General features: G+C 37.9%; 1 non-coding gene across 1 annotated transcript; it reads right to left on the bottom strand.

Moving 5' to 3' along the window:
* Window positions 1–8,303: 8,303 nt before the first annotated feature.
* Window positions 8,304–8,410, bottom strand: LOC138431171 (U6 spliceosomal RNA). Its single transcript, XR_011253575.1, has one exon. It is a non-coding gene; the product is annotated as a U6 spliceosomal RNA (small nuclear RNA).
* Window positions 8,411–10,378: the final 1,968 nt, after the last annotated feature.

Below are 10,378 nucleotides of genomic sequence, written 5' to 3' on the forward strand. Positions count from 1 at the left end.
GGGAATACTTTAGAGTGGGAGAATGAAAGATAATTTTTGAAAAAGGCTCTGAACTAGCCAAATTTGTTAATTATCCCTTTTCTCTTGTACACAATTTCTCATTTTCTGTGGCTTCCTTCAAGATTTTCTTTTTCCTTGCTTTCAACAACGTGACTATGTGCATAGGTGCATAGGTGCATAGGTGCATAGGAAGATGTGCATCGGTAGAGTTCTCTGACATTTTCTTTGTTGTTCAGTCACTAAGTCGTGTCCGACTATTTGTAACCCCATGGATCGCAGCATTCCAGGCTTCCCTCTCCTTCACTGTCCCCTGGAGTTGGCTCAAACTCATGTCCATTGAGTTGGTAATCTCATCCAACCATTTCGTTCTCTCTCACCTCTTTCTCTTTTTGTCCTCAGTCTTTCCCAGCATCAGGGCCTTTTTCAATGAGTCACATCAGGTGGTCAAAGTATTGGAGTTTCAGGTCAGCAACAGTCCTTACTATTTGTCTTTCTCTGTTTGTAAGTCAGTGTTTTTCTCAAATTTGAAAATTCTTGTGCATTATTTTTCAAATATAATTTTCTTTCCCAGTCTCATTCTCTTCTCTTTTTAGGACTCCAGTTAGACATAAATTAGACTAGTATGGATTTTTTTCCCATACATACCTGAGGGTTTGTTTTTCTTCACCATTTTATCTTTCTGTTGCTGAAATCAAATTTACTGACTTTTTAAAGCCTATGAGTAAATTTTTAAATTTCTACTTTTGTTCTTTTCCATCCTAGCATTTCCTTTTGTTCTTTTCCATCCTAGCATTTCTTTCTTTTTTTTTTTACAGTTTCCATTTTCTTTCTGCTGAAATTCTCTACCACTTCATTATTAAGATTAAATTTGTCTTTTTAAGATAAATATGTATTATTGCTTCAAGTTTTTTCTCTTCCATCTCAGATTTGGTTTCTATCAATTACCCTTTTTCTTCACTACAGATGAAAATTTTTTGTTTCTTTGAATGTATTTTGATTATTTAAATGAAATACCGGACTTTTCGATTAATACATTGTAGAGACTAGATGTTTTTGATTTTTTTCTGAAATATATCCATTCTTACTTCCCCCAAATATTATTATAAACAAAAAAGGCAGAAAAAATGGTACAGATTATATGATTCCATTCTATAATATTCTAGAATAGACAAAACTACAGAGGCAAATCCAGATAGTGGTTGCCTGGGACAGAGAATGAAGTGAATTGATTGCAAGGGGGCATGAAGGAAACTATGTTGTTGATGAAAATGTTTTGTATTTTGAATGGGGTAGTAATTATATGATTACTTGTTAAAAGTCATCAACCCAAACATCTTATAACGTGTGAGCTTTCTTGTATATAATTTATAACTCAGTAAAGTGTTTAAAATATAAAAAATATTTAAACACTGTTAAACACTAAAATGATGTGTTACAGATTTGTGTTGAATTTATAAAATGTGTTGTATATTGAAATGCTTGAGAGGAAAAGAATTTGAGAGGAGTTTTGTTTTACTCACTTTGGTATACCTCTAATCCTAGCATGTTGTTCACTGAAAGTTACTGCTCAGTACATTATTTTAAAATTCATGTCTACTTCCATAAAGCCAGTTACCTTGAAATGTTGAATGACCTGGATATTTGAACATATCCTATTCATCTCTAAGTTAAAGACATCAGTTCAGTTCACTTCAGTTGCTCAGTCATGTCCGACTGCAGCGCTCCAGGCCTCCCTGTCCATCACCAACTCTCAGAGCTTGCTCAAACTCATGTCTATTGAGTCAGTGATGCCATCCAACCATCTCATCCTCTGTTGTCCCCTTCTCCTCCCTCCCTCAATCTTTCACAGCATCAGGGTCTTTTCCAATGAGTTCTTCACTTTTAGGCGTCCAAAGTATTGGAGTTTCAGCTTCAGCATCAGTCCTTCCAATGAATATTCAGGACTGATTTCCTTTAGGATGGACTGATTGGATCTCCTTGCAGTTGAAGGGACTCTCAAGAGTCTTCTTCAACACCACAGTTTAAAAGCATCAGTTCTTCAGCACTCAGCTTTCTTTATAGTCCAACTCTCACATCCATACATGACTACTGATAAAACCATAGCTTTGACTAGACGGACCTTTGTCAGCAAAGTAATGTCTCTGCTTTTAAGTATGCTGTCTAGGTTGGTCATAGCTTTTCTTCCAAGGAGTAAGTGTCTTTTAATTTCATGGCTGCAATCACCATCTGCAGTGATTTTGGAGCTCAAGAAAATAAAGTCTTTCACTATTTCCATTGTTTCCCCATCCATTTGCCATGAAGTGATGGGACCAGATGCCATGATCTTAGTTTTCTGAATGTTGAGCTTTAAGCCAACTTTTTTACTCTCCTCTTTCACTTTCATCAAGAGGTTATTTAGTTCTTCACTTTCTGCTATAAGGGTGATGTCATCTGTGTATCTGAGGTTATTGCTATTTCTCCTGGCAATCTTGATTCCAGCTTGTGCTTCATCCAGCCCAGCATTTCCCATGATGTACTCTGCTAGAAGTTAAATAAGCAGGGTGACAATAGACAGCCTTGACATACTCCTTTTCCTCTTTGGAACCAGTCTGTTGTTCCATGTCCAGTTCTAACTGTTGCTTCCTGACCTGCATACAGGTTTCTCAAGAGGCAGGTCAGGTGGTCTGGTATTCCCATCTCTTTCAGAATTTTCCACAGTTTCTTGTGATCCACACAGTCAAAGGCTTTGGCATAGTCAAGAAAGCAGAAATAGATGTTTTTCTGGAACTCTCTTGCTTTTTCAATGATCCAGAGGATGTTGGCAATTTGATCTCTGGTTCCTTTGCCTTTCCTAAATCCAGCTTGAACATCTGGAAGTTCATCTGCATGTACTGTTGAAGCCTGGCTTGGAGAATTTTGAGCATTACTTTGCTGGCATGTGAGATGAGTGCAACTGTGTGGTAATTGGAATATTCTTTGGCATTACCTTTCTTTGGGATTGGAATGAAAACTGATCTTTAAAGTTACAGGCATAGTTTCCTAAAGGAGAGATCTTTATTTTAATAACTAATGAATCTTTGTTCTTATCAAGTGCTGTGCTGTAACTTACATCATTTGGTGTTTCTAACACCTCAACCTAACCACTTTGATCCACATTCTCCTTAATCCAAGTTCTATTAGGAAATTGGTTCAAAATTGTACCAAGTGAAATATGGATAAAAATAAATCTCTGTCAGAGAGGTATGGTAAACATTAGCAATGCAGGAGACACAGAAGCTGTAGGTTTGATACCTCAGTCAGGAAGATCCCCTGGAGGAGGGCATGGCAACCCACTCTAGCATTCTTGCCTGGAGAATTACATGGACAGAGGAGCCTGGCTGACTACAGTCCATATAGTCAATCAGAGTTGGACATGCCTGAGCGACTGAGCATGCACCCTGCCATAATTGATCTCTGTGGAAAATTACATTTTATCATGTGTGAATGTCTCCCCTTCCCCCACAGTTTAGTGAGATATTATTGACATATAACATTGTGTAAGTTTCAGATATATAATGTGATGAAAGGAGGAACATATCTGTTACTACACTGTTACCACAGCATTAGTTAAAGCATTAATCCCCTCATATAATTACTTTTTTTTTTTTGGTGGTAAGAATATTTATGATCTATTCTCAGCAACTTTTACGTATATAACACAGTGAATGTCTTTTAGAAAGTGGATATATTAATTTCAGCTCAGACAGTTGCTCTCTGAAAATGAGATCAGGGTGAAGAGCAGAAATTTAAGTTTATGTGGGAAAATTTGCTTTGAATTGGGCTGAAGAGATCCATTATAATACAGTGCACTTGGAAACTGTCAGGCTTGTGAGTTGCCAAATGCTCCTTGGAATGAGGAATTGCAGGCAATTTTGAATCTGAGCCATTTGCTGTCACATAAATAGGAAGGCCAACTTCCTTAAAAGATATACATTCTCTTCAACTCGATATCAGAAGATCACTGATAATTTTAAGTGTGATTTTGTACTAAATGTCTGTATCAGAACTCTTTTGTTTTTTCTTAGGAATGCATTCTTGGAGCTCAAGTCCTTGCATATAATTTATCTGGGATAAAAAATGGGATCCCGTTCAGTTTTGATTATAAAGCTCTTTGGGGCTATTTTCCTTCAGTCTAATTTGATTGATTTGCTGCTTTTCATACTAGCTGACAGATATTAATAGAATATTTTTAAAAATATCCTTGAAAAATAAAGGATAAGGTAACTAACTTGTGGAAGATACTTAGTAATGGGGTATTTTTTATAATAAAATTTATTTAACACATTTGGAAAAAATACTTCTAGATATTGTATTAATTATTGTAACTGTGTCCTATGTAAATAATTCTCCATATAGGTCAAATTACTTACCAGATAGTGAAATCCCTGCTATATTCTAACAGACTAGGAATTGATATATAGCTCTGGACATACTAATAAAATAACAGAAGTGAAGTAATAAATCATGACCTGATTAAGGTCCTTCACTCAGCAAATGAGAACTCAGAGCTCAGTAAGATAAATCACTGATTTTCCCATTCTGACTTACCGTCTCTCACTCTCCTCCCACTTTCCCTCCTCTTTCATTTTAAAAATAAAAATAATTGCCTACATTGAGCAACTTTTCTGAAGATCAGTCTGAAGCCAGTGCTTTTATGAACGAACTCCACATTAAACCTTGTGAAATCTTACAAACAAGGACTATACTTTTAAGGTCTTTACCCACTAGAATCCAGTTGATTTTCAAGACAGATCATATGGGCTGGGAATGGGGCATTTGTGGAGTCCCAGCCCTCTGTGGACCAATGTGCTACGTATTTTCACCCAGTCCTAACCTAGACACCTTTGCTTGACTGCAGATAACATTTACACCCTAGGCATCAGAAAATTAAAGGCAACTGGGATTGCATAAATAAATAAATATTGTATAACCATGCATACATGTAGGAATTTAAGTAGTATGTTTCATACAAAGGCAAGTGAAAGACTTGTATAAATATAAGCTTGTATATAAAATTGTATATAAAACATAAAACTGTATATAAAATATAAAATTGTATATAAATAAAATGAAAGTCTCAATTCAATAGCTGAAAATTATAATTAGACCAGTGATTAAAAATATTATAGATATATCTATATCTATAAAATATGTGTTGATGTATCTCTGTAGTATATAGATATATAAGATTTAGGTATGTCTATAAATATATACATAGATAACTATATAAGAATATATAAATTATAAAATATTATAGATATTTATAAAACTTTTAATCATTGGTCCTACTGCTCTGTAGTGCTTTTCAACTATTGAGTTGTGACTCTCAATTTCTGAAATATGTATCATTTTTACACTTTGTGTTCAAGGAAATATTTTCAAATCTTTCTCCTTCTTTCATAAGTAGAACATTTTTCCAATGTGTTCACAGTCAAGGAGAATTAAAAATAGATGAAAAGTCTTTTATGTCAACTATTTTTATAGACACTGTTTCTACTGTTTCCCCATTTTATTTTTTTGGGCTCCAAAATCACTGCAGATGGTGACTGCAGCCATGAAATTAAAAGACGCCTACTCCTTGGAAGAAAAGTTATGACCAACCTAGATAGCATATTCAAAAGCAGAGACATTGCCAGCAAAGGTCCAGCTAGTCAAGGCTATGGTTTTTCCTGTGGTCATGTATGGATGTGAGAGTTGGACTGTGAAGAAGGCAGAGCACCGAAGAATTGATGCTTTTCAACTGTGGTGTTGGAGAAGACTCTTGAGAGTCCCTTGGACTGCAAGGAGATCCAACCAGTCCATTCTGAAGGAGATCAGCCCTGGGATTTCTTTGGAAAGAATGATGCTAAAGCTGAAGCTCCAGTACTTCGGCCACCTCATGGGAAGAGTTGACTCATTGGAAAAGACTCTGATGCTGGGAGGGATTGGGAGCAGGAGGAGAAGGGGACGACTGAGGATGAGATGGCTGGATGGCATCACAGACTCGATGGACGTGAGTCTGAGTGAACTCCGGGAGATAGTGATGGACAGGGAGGCCTGGCATGCTGTGATTCATGGGGTCGCAAAGAGTCAGACACGACTGAGCGACTGAACTGAACAGAACTTTTATAGAATACATATCCTAAATGTTAACATTTTCACCATGAGTTTCCTTTAATGACATCAAAAGGGTAATGAAAATATGATAAACATATTTATCATGAAATTACTAACTTTATTTTTTATGCTTCGAGTTGATGAGCACTGATAAATTTATGCCCTACCATGACTGTTCAGCATAGATTCTTGTGAATTCCACTGCTGTTTATAGCATATTTTCCTGTTCCACCAATATGTGTGTGTGTGTGTGTGTGTGTGTGTATACATATGCTGCTAAGTCGCTTCAGTCATGTCCGACTCTGTGCGATCCCATAGATGGCAGCCCACCAGGCTCCGCCATCCCTGGGATTCTCCAGGCAAGAACACTGGAGTGGGCTGCCATTTCCTTCTCCAATGCATGAAAGTGAAAAGTGAAAGGGAAGTCGCTCAGTCGTGTCTGACTCTTAGCGACCCCATGGACTGCAGCCTACCAGGCTCCTCCGTCCATGGGATTTTCCAGGCATGAGTACTGGAGTGGGGTGCCATTGCCTTCTCCAGTATATATATGACTGAAGCAACCTAGCAGCATATATATATATATATATAACATATTCATCTCAGATGTATGTTTTTATTTGCAGTTGTAGGGTGTCAGTGATAAAGAAATGATGGAGTCCACATTGTCCCTGCTGTAGTAAGTCTAATTCTGAAACTAAGAAATGGTAATAGTTTTATCCTTGACAAAATGTAATATGCAAACAGTAATACTTTTCTATTCTGCTGATTTAAATTTCCCATGTTAAAATAGAAAGTTCAGTGTATGTGTGCATTTTAAAACTCTATCAGGATTGTTATTACTCTAAACCGAATGTCTGTGTAGTCTTTGGTGAATGTAAACAGATACAGTATCTTTGATAACCGTGTATCATCTGATTAGTGATTGTGCACAAGGGTAGAGATGTCCATAAACACCTTTTAAATTTTCCTCATCTCCGTTGCCAGAGACAAGGTAGTTTTCTTTTAGGGGGATTCTTGAGAATGCTTTAAACCCCAACAAATTTTCATCTACTAAATTGCAAGTTTTAAAGTAAAAAAATGGATGGGAGGTTTTGTTTATTTGTTTGTGTTGGTATCTTTGTGATTATTCAAGTAACATTAGAAGCAGATAAGAAGTCCTGGACTTCAGATGAGAACACACTAGATGGTGCTGTTATCCTGACAGCAGTGACGCCCAGGAAGCAACGCGGGTTAGAATAAAGCTAGACTAAAAGAGATAATGTGCAGGCTGCAGATTGGATTTTGTCTTGCACCAGGATGCACTAATGTAAGGTTATATGATTCGCTTCCACAGCATTTGTATTTCACTCAGAAATGGCTTGCTGAAGCTTTGTCTCAGCACAGCCTTGTGTTAATAACCAGGTGCCTGTGCATGTATGTGAACATACGTGTGTGTTCAAGATGGGGCAACTGTTCTGGTTTTACCTAATTTTATCTCCTGGGTCTTTCTTTCTTTTTTCTTTCTTTTTGATTTATTTTTTTACTGAAGGATAGTTGCTTTACAGAATTTTGTTGTTTTCTGTCAAACCTCAACATGAATCAGCCATAGGTATACATAGATCCCCTCCCTTTTGAACCTCACTTCCATCTCCCCCCGCATCCCAACCCTCTAGGTTGATACAGAGCCCCTGTTTGAGTTTCCTGAGCCATACAGCAAATTCCTATTGGCTATCTATTTTATATATGGTAATGTAAGTTTCCATGTTACTCTTTCCATACATCTCACCCTCTCCTCCCCTCATGTCCATAAATCTATTTTCTATGTCTGTTTCTCCATTGCTGCCCTGTAAATAAGTTCTTCAGTACCATTCTTCTAGATTGCATATATATGTGTTAGAATATGATATTTATCTTTCTCTTTCTGACTCACTTCACTCTGTATAATAGGTTCTAGGTTCATCCACCTCATCAGAACTGACTTAAATGCATTCCTTTTTATGGCTGAGTAATATTCCATTTGTGTATTTGTACCACAACTTCTTTATCCACTCATCCATCAATGGACATCTAGGTTGCTTCCGTGTTCTAGCTATTGTAAATGGTGCTGCAATGAACAACGGGATGTATGTGTCATTTTCAATTTGGTTTCCTCAGGGTATATGCCTAGGAGTGGGATTGCTGGGTCATATGGTGGTTTTATTCCTAGTTTTAAAAATACAGAATGCTTGAGGAATTTGCATTTCATCCTTGTGCAGGGGCCATGCTAATCTTCTTTGTATCATTCCAGTTTTAGAATATGTGCAGCCGAAGTGAGCACCTCCTGGGTCTTTCTTAAAGACACACAAGGTTCCCATCAGATCTCCCTGGACGTGGCTTACATCCTTCCAGCTGCTTGTCTCTCATGTTTTCTCCCCTCCTATGGGGTGACTCCCTCACCTGTTTCTAACAATGTCTTGCTTATTCTACAAGAGCAAGTTCAAATGGTAAGGAAGCTGTTCCTGATTGCTTTTTATTCTTTCTTTACTTTGAATTTCTGTAACTCCTCCTTGTACTTTTCTTATGCATATCATACTCTGCCTTGTGTTATTTGTATACTTGTTGCTGCTGCTGCTGCTAAGTCGCTTCAGTCGTGTCTGACTCTGTGCAATCCCATAGACGGCAGCCTACCAGGCTCCCCTGTCCCTGGGATTCTCCAGGCAAGAACACTGGAGTGGGTTGCCATTTCCTTCTCCAATGCAGGAAAGTGAAAAGTGAAAGTGAAGTCACTCAATCGTGTCCGACTCTTAGCGACCCCATGGGCTGCAGCCTACCAGGTTCCTCCGTCCATGGGATTCTCCAGACAAGAGTACTGGAGTGGGTTGCCATTGCCTTCTCCAATTTGTATACTTACTATCCTGTAAACTCCTGGAGTACATGGACAATTTTAATGCAATTTTGTCTCCTTCCTGTTCCTATATCAACTTTTCCATCAAGTACTACATCTTGAATTTAACTGGTACTCACAAATGTGCATGCAAGGAAGGATGAAAAGAATTATGAAATGAATTTTTTTTGACCATTTAAGAACAATGATTAATTGCCTGGGAAAGAAATGATCCACAATATTAATAATAGCTTTCTTTGTGTATAGCCTAAGTGATATTTACATATTTTCTCATTTTAAAACAATCTATTGGGTTTTTTTTTTTTTTTTTTTTTTGGCTGACACACAGAATCACTGACTCAAACAACTAAAACAGTGGGTTTGAAGCCACTCTCTGAGGGATCTAGGATTCCCAGTTTAGATATTTTGCTTCAACCTAAAAAGCAAAATACATTTGACTTTGAATCTTTTAGTGACTATCTGATCAAGATGGGAATTAAGATATCAGAAATTATCTGAAAATGACAATATTGAGCTTGTCATATAGTAGGATTCAGATGAAAATCTTTGCTGCTCACCAAAAACAACTTATTACACATGTTGAGAAATCCCTTCATCAGTTCTCTTCCAACATAGACAATAGGGCGTGAACTTTTTTCAGCTATAAAGTGACAGTGATTTATGCACCTCACAGAGGTTTCAAGATGACTTAATGGCATGGCATACACACAGCAGCCTGCTTAGAGCTGGTTTATATTTATTTTCTTCTTTTCGTCAGAGTCAGACAGTCTCCTTTTAGATAATTACACCAAAGTCCAGGCCTCCTGACTTCAAGTTCAGGGCCGCTTCTACCTTGTGGATGCTGTTCTGGTTTGCCTTTACATTTATTGACTGAAAAAAAAATGTACAACTTGAGAGTTGTGAGTTAAGTTTTATTTGGGGCAAAGTGAGGACTGCAGCCCAGGAGGCAGCATCTCAGATAGCTCTGAAAGACAGCTCCAAAGCGGCAGTGGAACAAGGTCAACATACAAGGTTTTGGTGAAGGGGGAGTTCAGTGCCATGAGGCACTCATTTCACAAAAAGGCTTTTGTGAGTCATGAGGGTCTGATGTCACCATGAAGGGGTTTAGTGCTTCTCTAGATATGAGGAGATGCAAGGATTGAGATCACAAAATCTGTTCCTAAAAAACATCCAACTATCTAAAGACCTGTCCCACCAGATTCCCTGGAGCACAGAGTGCCTCCCTCACCCTGAACTCCCTCAGAGGGTGTTGAATGGCAACAGCTATAGCAGCAGGGGGTTCAATCTCCATAGAAAGTGAAGTTGCTCAGTGTCTGACTCTTTGTAACCCCATGGACTGTAGCCTACCAGGCTCCTCCATCCACGGGATTTTCCAGGCAAGAGTACTGGAGTGGGTTGCCA

This window comes from Ovis canadensis, chromosome 26, assembly GCF_042477335.2.
Source record: "Ovis canadensis isolate MfBH-ARS-UI-01 breed Bighorn chromosome 26, ARS-UI_OviCan_v2, whole genome shotgun sequence".
Taxonomy (NCBI): domain Eukaryota; kingdom Metazoa; phylum Chordata; class Mammalia; order Artiodactyla; family Bovidae; genus Ovis; species Ovis canadensis.